This window comes from Vicugna pacos, chromosome 5, assembly GCF_048564905.1.
Source record: "Vicugna pacos chromosome 5, VicPac4, whole genome shotgun sequence".
Classification (NCBI taxonomy): Eukaryota; Metazoa; Chordata; class Mammalia; order Artiodactyla; family Camelidae; genus Vicugna; species Vicugna pacos.
In genome coordinates, this window is record NC_132991.1 from 3,195,251 (window position 1) to 3,202,397 (window position 7,147).

At 54.9% G+C, this 7,147-nt stretch overlaps 1 long non-coding RNA gene across 1 annotated transcript; it reads left to right on the forward strand.

Annotated features, from left to right (window-relative positions):
* Window positions 1-250: 250 nt before the first annotated feature.
* Window positions 251-6,443, forward strand: LOC140696551 (uncharacterized). Its single transcript, XR_012073012.1, has 3 exons — window positions 251-269; window positions 4,156-4,310; window positions 5,113-6,443. It is a non-coding gene; the product is annotated as an uncharacterized lncRNA (long non-coding RNA).
* Window positions 6,444-7,147: the final 704 nt, after the last annotated feature.

The following is a 7,147-nucleotide window of genomic DNA, read 5'->3' on the forward strand; positions in this document are numbered from 1 at the left end:
ACACGGGGGCCCCAGTGCCATTGCAGGGCACCTTCATTCACAATCACACCAAGAAGGCTACATCATCCCATAATAGCAGATGTGGACACAGCAACAAAACTAGCTTGCTTTCTCTGCCTGCAAATCTCTTGCATTAAGACAGATATTGAAATAAAGCAGATAAGGCCTTGATTTAGGGGTGGGGTTAAGCTTCAGGGCCACCATCGCAGAGCACCTGCATTGTCCCTGCCTGGGGACAGGATTCGGGCAACGGAGAGTGAGAGGGGAAGGTAAGTGCGTGCGTGTGTGCATGTGTGTGTGTGTGTGTGCACTGACACTAGAACCTGTAGGTGTGGTGGTATGACTTCAAGTGGGAAGAAGATTGCGGGGGGCAGGGGGTGCAGCGCAGGGCCAAGTTCCACTAGTTGGTGGTGTTGACACTTTCTAGAAGCTCAGCCTCACTTTCTTCATCTGCAACCCCCTGGACTTTGGTGAACACACAGATGTGAGTGAAAGCAACTTTTATGAGAACTTGCCAGTGACCCTCCTTGATGGCAGGGACTATGTTTTTAGGCCTTTTTATGTCCCTAGAATTTAGAAGACTGCTTGATCTGTGGGAACATTCTATATAACTTTATTTCTTAAATGATGATCGTGTCTCTATGTTTGGCTAAGATCAAGTGCAGGATCTGTTCTTATCAGTTTCAGATAGTGAAGATGATGATGGTGCCTTTTACAGACAGTGGTGGTCAAACATTTTACAAAATTGTATTACGGAAATGTTCACTTTCAAGCTTTTTTTTTTTTAACAATGTGCCATGTATTCTGAAGAAATCTTATGTGGCACTCACAGAAGCAAAGTGGCACGCATTCGGGGGAAAGGTCCAGAGCCCACCCTACACCCTTTTGTCCCCAAGCTGGTCCCGCAGCATCTTCAAGGAAGCTTAGGGCACAGTTTTAAACATAGTTTCAGGAACAGTTTGCAAATTGCTCTCTTAATTAGAAGACAGTATCTTAATGGAAGAACTGGGGCTTCGAAATGCAGCCCAGGGAGGGGGGTTTCAGTCTCTCCCAGGACCTCATTTAATAGCCACTTAGTCCTTCCTCTAAACCCAGCCTCCCCGGGAGGAGAGGGGCCTCAGCAGGGAGCATCAGGGGGACAGCAGCTGCCACTCACCAGCCTGAGCGGAGGCCCTTATCTTGTTTAACGCTCAAGGCACCTTCAAGGTCAAACACCCTTAGTGTGCCGATTTTGTAGATTAAAAGAGAATGAAAGCTTGGGGAGGTGAACTAACTTGCCCTAGATCAATAGCTACTAAGCAAAGGGCTCAGAATTGCACCCGAACCAAAGCCCACACTTGTGATCACTCCGTACTGGCGCCCACTGGGGACACTCAGACAGACCCACAGCAGAAACACCCAGATGGGAGGAAGGGACAAGCGCGCCCAGCTGGAGTGTCAGGCGCCGACAGCCCCCCTGCTCCCCCACCTCCTCCTTTGGTGAATGGGGGTCAGTGATCACAAAACTCCCCTCTTCTACCTGGACGGGAAGCAGGACGTCAGGCAGGCAGGGCGGGGTGGAGGATGGAGTTGCCCAGCTTTCATGCTGAGAAGCAGGGGCACCCTGGGGTCCCCCGTCTGTGGTCCTGTCCAGGTCACCAGGCCCGAGCACGGGGAGGACCCCAGTGAGGAGGTTGGGCTGGGCACCTCCGGCCCAAGAAAGGAGACCCGCCCACGTCCCCTGAGAGCAGAGAATCGGACCTGGTGAGGTTGGGGGGTGGGGGTGGGAGGGACCCTGCAGCTCTTCTCCAGGGAGTCGGCCAAGCTCCCACTGCAGGATGAGGGACATGGCTGTGGATGTCCTGGGGCTGCTTGGCTTTGCCAGGACACCCTCTACCCCTCCTCCCATCCTTCCCGCCTCCCCCTGCAAGTTGCTGGGTGGAATTCCTGCTCTTGCAATGCGCTCACTACGTGCCAGGCACCCTGCTTGGGGCTGGGTGGCCAGCAGACACCTGCTTACAGGGACAAAAGACAGAGGCAGGTCCGGTGGGGAGGGGGCCGGCACTCACAGGATGCTGGGTGCTGCTGGGAGGGGGGGGGCATGGTTAGCAGGGAAGCGAGGGCCCTCTGAGGACACAACACGTGCACAGACAGACACCTGAGGAGTTCTCTGCAGCCCCCAGGACTCGGCTCTGCCAAGCCTAGCCAGGAAGCCACCTGGCCCTGTGTGCCAAGGGGCCAGCAGGCTTCAGGGACAAACAGTAGAGCCCCTGGGCTGAGTCCAGGAGGACGGTATGGTGAGACCCCTTCGCGTCCCGGGCCCTCCAGCAGGGGAGGGATTGGAGTGGGCGCAGCCCCAGAGGAGAGAGGGGCAGAGGGCCGACAAGCCCGGGGCCTGGCAGAGGGGACACTTAGACCCTTCCCTGGCCAGTGTCAGTGTAACAGCCCCTTGCCCAGACCGCTCAAGGGAATTAATCCTCATCCTTCAGAGATGCCTCGTGAACTGAGAATAAAGCCTGCACCACATGAAAGGCCACTGGTCCCCTCACCCCCCACCCTTGCCTTTTTGGGGATTTAGAGACTCACCACACCCCAACAATGCATGCCTGCTGCCCAGCCCAAAACAGGCCTGCCAGCGTGCTTGCAGGCACCCGGCGCCCTTTCCTCCCCACAGAGGGGACGTTTTGGGGACAGGTGTGTTCCATGGGAGCTTATTCAGAGCTCAGCTTGGCTCAGGCCCTCCAAGGAGCAGGGACCCACAGCAGGACAGGAGGGAGAAGCGGGGCCAGGACAGGGAGCGAGAGAGACTTGTACCATGTTCAGTGCCCTTTCTGTTGGGCCCCTGCCCCTTCACAGTGCCCCCACCAGCTGGTGTGGCCTGGGAGCTCCGTGAGGTGGGGTGTGATGGTCCCTCCCCAGAAGGCGTCCGGATGATGTGGGAATTAGCTTGTCCAAAGGCCTACTCTGGGACATAGAAAACAAACTTATGGTTACCAGGGACGATAGTGGGTGGGGAGGGATAAACTGGGAGTTCAGGATTTGCAGATACACACTACTATACATAAAAGAGATAAACAAGGTCCTCCTGTATGGAACAGGGAACTACAGTCAATAGCTTGTAATAGCCTATAACGAAAAAGAAGATGAAAAAGTATACATATGTATGTATGACTGAATCACTCTGCTGTACACCAGAAATTAACACAACATTGTAAACTGACTATACTTCTATTAAAAGAAAAAGAAAAAGACAAAGGCCTACTCTGCACCCAGGCCAACACCAGACACCTCTAAATGCACAGCCAGCCCTTGCCCAGGGCCAAACCAGCTTCCACTCAGGCTAGTCTAGGGCCCTGCAAATGCAGAGGTAGGATCCAGGCTGGACTCCCCAAGGCCCGTCTGGCTGGGTGCAAACACTCAAAGGAGTCAGCGTCTCTTGAATGGGTGTGGCCAGGATGCTGTGAGGACACGCCCCTTCTCCCCTCTGGGTATCTCCGCACTGCAGCCCTTTGCCAAGACAACAGTTATGAGAAAAGAATAGTTCTGTCATCTGCACTGAGGCCAGAACATTCCACACAGACACAGAAAACCACCTGCAAAACCCGGTTAGGGTTCACTCTAACATAAATGTCCATGGAAGTCACCACCCCTGTTCGCAGGAAACGCAATCATCCGTCATGTGTGCATGATCAAGAGGTATCACTTTCCGCCTTCCAGCACCGTATCAGTCATCTCCCCTAACGGCCGGGGAGCGTCTGTGGACAGCGTGACCACCCACCCACTAATCTCCCCAACCACATCCTTCCACAGAGAGACATCGCCCCCAGAATGAGGAACTGTGCGGCCCAGAGCCAGCTGCACAAGTCAGGAACAACGTGACACCTCGAGAGCAGCTCAACTGAAAACCCACCACCACCAGTGTCTTGAGGCAACAGATCTTCCCACGAAGCCGCAGGTGCTTTCCAGCCGCAGTGCAGCCAGCATGGGTTCCCAGTCCTGGCAGGGCGGAAGGCAGGAAACAGGTGGAAAGCGAGAGAAGGGAGCCAGCGGAGGCCAGCTGAGACCCCGGGGCTCTGCAACCTCTCGCAGGCGTGGCTCGGCTGTGATGCATAGACATTCAGAGCTGGAAGGAAACTCGGAGATCGTTTGCTTGAATCATTTGTTTTGTTTTCTCAGAGCAAACTGAGACCAGAAGGGGGACGACCTTACAGGTTCACCAAGGGACCACCCTGGGAGGGCAATTCACATCCCTTGCCAGCACCTCCTCAGACAGACACAGAACTCCGGATCTCCACCCGGAGGCAGGTGCAAATGCTCAGTAAACATCCCAGGTAGGCAAGACCCCACGCGGGTGCCCTGCCCGATCACAGACGGCAAACAGATAAATACACAAGTAGTTACTAGTAAGAATTGTGATGAAAAGCACATGGGGCTGAAAGACTTTATTCCCAGGGGACCTAACCGAGTCTGGGACAGGGGACCAGTGAAGACTTGCCTACGGAGGTACCAATTAATCTGAGACTGGAAAGTTAGCCAGACAAAAGGTGGGCAGAGAGTTCCTGGGAAGAGGGTCTCCCCTCCTGCTCCCTCTGGTCCTCTCTTCCTCCTCCCCTAAGCAAGCTGCTGGCTTCAAACCAGGTGACCGCCTCGCTGGCCTTCATGCCCACCGGGTACAGCCATCACTTTCCCACACCCAGGCCGCCCGCAGCCACATCCTCGTCTTCCCTCTCACCCAGCATCTCCGGTCCTGCCCCAGCCTCTGGGATCCCAGCCTCCTCCACACCCATCACCACGCATGCTGTGGGTTCCTCCTGCCCTTGACCTTGTGACCCCATCCCCAAAGCACCAATCACAGAGCTGGACACATTACGGACTTTCACGTAAGATGAGGCAGGATACAAGGGAAACTCTGGGCCATCCGGTCTGCCCGGCCAGCAGCCCACAGCAGCCCAGCCCAGGCGGTGAGCTGTGAGGCTTCTCCACGTGAGGACAGAGCCATTTCAGAGCCTGATCCCTGGAGATGCTTCTCTGACTGGTGACCTAAAATGTGACCTTACTGAAACTCCCTCCTCCTGTCTGTTCTCCTTTCAAAGCTTTGTGAAGTTCCTTACTTCCATTTTTTCCTTTCACCAGAGCCTCAGGAGAAAAGAAATGACTTCAAGGCCTTGGCTTCCACCCTGAGCAGGTGGTGGAGGGTGGTCAGAGCAGGAGGGGATTTGACAAGAACAATCTCGAGCGCCCCTGCCCCAACATCTGGGCGCTCCCATCGGTCTTCGGGAAGACACAGCCCTGAGCAGGGAAGAGACTTGCCCTGGTTGACCTGTGGCAGGGCTGGAACTCTGGCTGTGGTCCCAGATCCGGGGCCCTGTCCCACCAGTAACTGCTCAGGAAGGACGTCAGGGCTCTTCCCGGGCCAACTTGAGATTCCCCATGCCAGGTCACAGAGAGCCCTCTGTCCAGGTACAGCGAGTGTGCCGAGCCCACATCCGGCCAGCACACATCCACGCTCAGTCTCCAGGCCCTAACAAGGCAGGCTCCACGCAGACGGGAAACAATCATCTTGTCCAGATCTGGTCTCCTCCATCTGCTGCCCCACGGACTCCCAGGAGTAAGGGCTACAGAGTGGTCAGCAGATAAATATCCTGCATACCAAGACCCCCTGCCAGGCCCTCTGATGCAGCCTGCAATCTGCTGACCCACCTGGGAGGACGGGAAAGGGAGCAACTCACACCGGCTGATCAAGTACCACAAACCATCACTCCAGCGCGGTGATCTGCACGTGTGAGGTGCTGATGAGCAAGAAATGTTAAAGCCAGAACACCTTCTTACGTGTCTAGGAGTAGAGATAAGTCACCTTGCAGTCCGTTTTTGTTTTCTGGGGAAACCACAGGAGTGGTCCCTCCCCGGTTAGGACATCCGTGAAGCATCCTTGCCCCAGGAAAAGCTGTAAGAGGCCCTTTTGTTTTCTGTGTTGAACAATCTCCAGGGAAGGAGCCTGGGGGAAAGGAAGGAGGGAAAGGAAGACATCACAGCCCTGCAGCCCAGAGTGGGTGCAGTAGAGCCTGTGCAAGTGGGCCCTGGAGCAGGAGGCCCCCACCGTAGCAGCCACTGGGCTGTGCAGGGCTTGTGTGCAACAGTGCCACCAAGTGGCAGCAACAGGAACCACAGCGTCTCTGGCTTGATTGGTCCCCCAGCTTTCTCTCCCTTGGTGTCTGAAAGCAGGCAAAGCCCCAGATTCTTGTGCAGAGCAAGGAGCTTCCACCCTTCCTTCTTAGGAAGGCTGATGTAGTTCATTGCCGTGTAGCCACGTCTGCCCATCACTCCCAAGCTTGTCAGGCCTTTCCAGTGTGATGCATCTGTCTTGTCTGATGCCCATAACCACCTAGGAGGCATCTCCATACTGTTGTCCGAATTTTGCAGGTGTGTGCCAGGGTTAACAACTTTCCCCAAATCACACACGCCAAGTAAATGGCAAGGCGGAGATTGGAACCAGGCCCCTCTGACTCCTGGATCACACGCCTGCTGCACCCCACAGCAAAAGCCAGAAGCTACAAAGCATCTCAGGGCCGCATTGCCTCCCCAGCTTCTCCAGTCACTGTAATTTCTTTGTCATTTGATTCACATGTGGCCCAGGCCCCTTGGCTCAAAGACCATATAGTGGCATCACGAGGCATGGGGTTTTGTTTTTGGTAAGTTTTTTTTTTTTTTTTACTCCCGTTTTGCTTAGCACAAGAAACCTGTCTAAACAATCAGCATAACTTTTGAAAATCAATTTGTATTCTGTCAGCCCCTAGTGTCGTTAACAGCCTCCTCTAATTCGGCAGTAATGAACATCTGGGAACACAGCAGCTGTGGGGGGAACGAGGTATAAAAAATCCCACTAAAACGACAGCTTGTTTTCCCTAAGCTAGATTGGCTCTGTGCACACGGGGAGAGGAAAACAGACAAAATGGAAAGCAGAGAGAGAGGAGGGGGAGGGGAAGGGAGGGGGAGGGGGAGGGAGGAGCAGTTACTCCCCGGAAAAACTTCACTGGGCCAAGGCCCTCAGTCCTCCAGCATCCCGGGCCACCTTCTCTGAGCCCGCCCGCCCTCTCTGGATAAGGTACCTGTGCTCTCAGGGAGCACTCTGGCCAATCAGAGAGGCCAGCAGTCCAGCATACAGATGCCT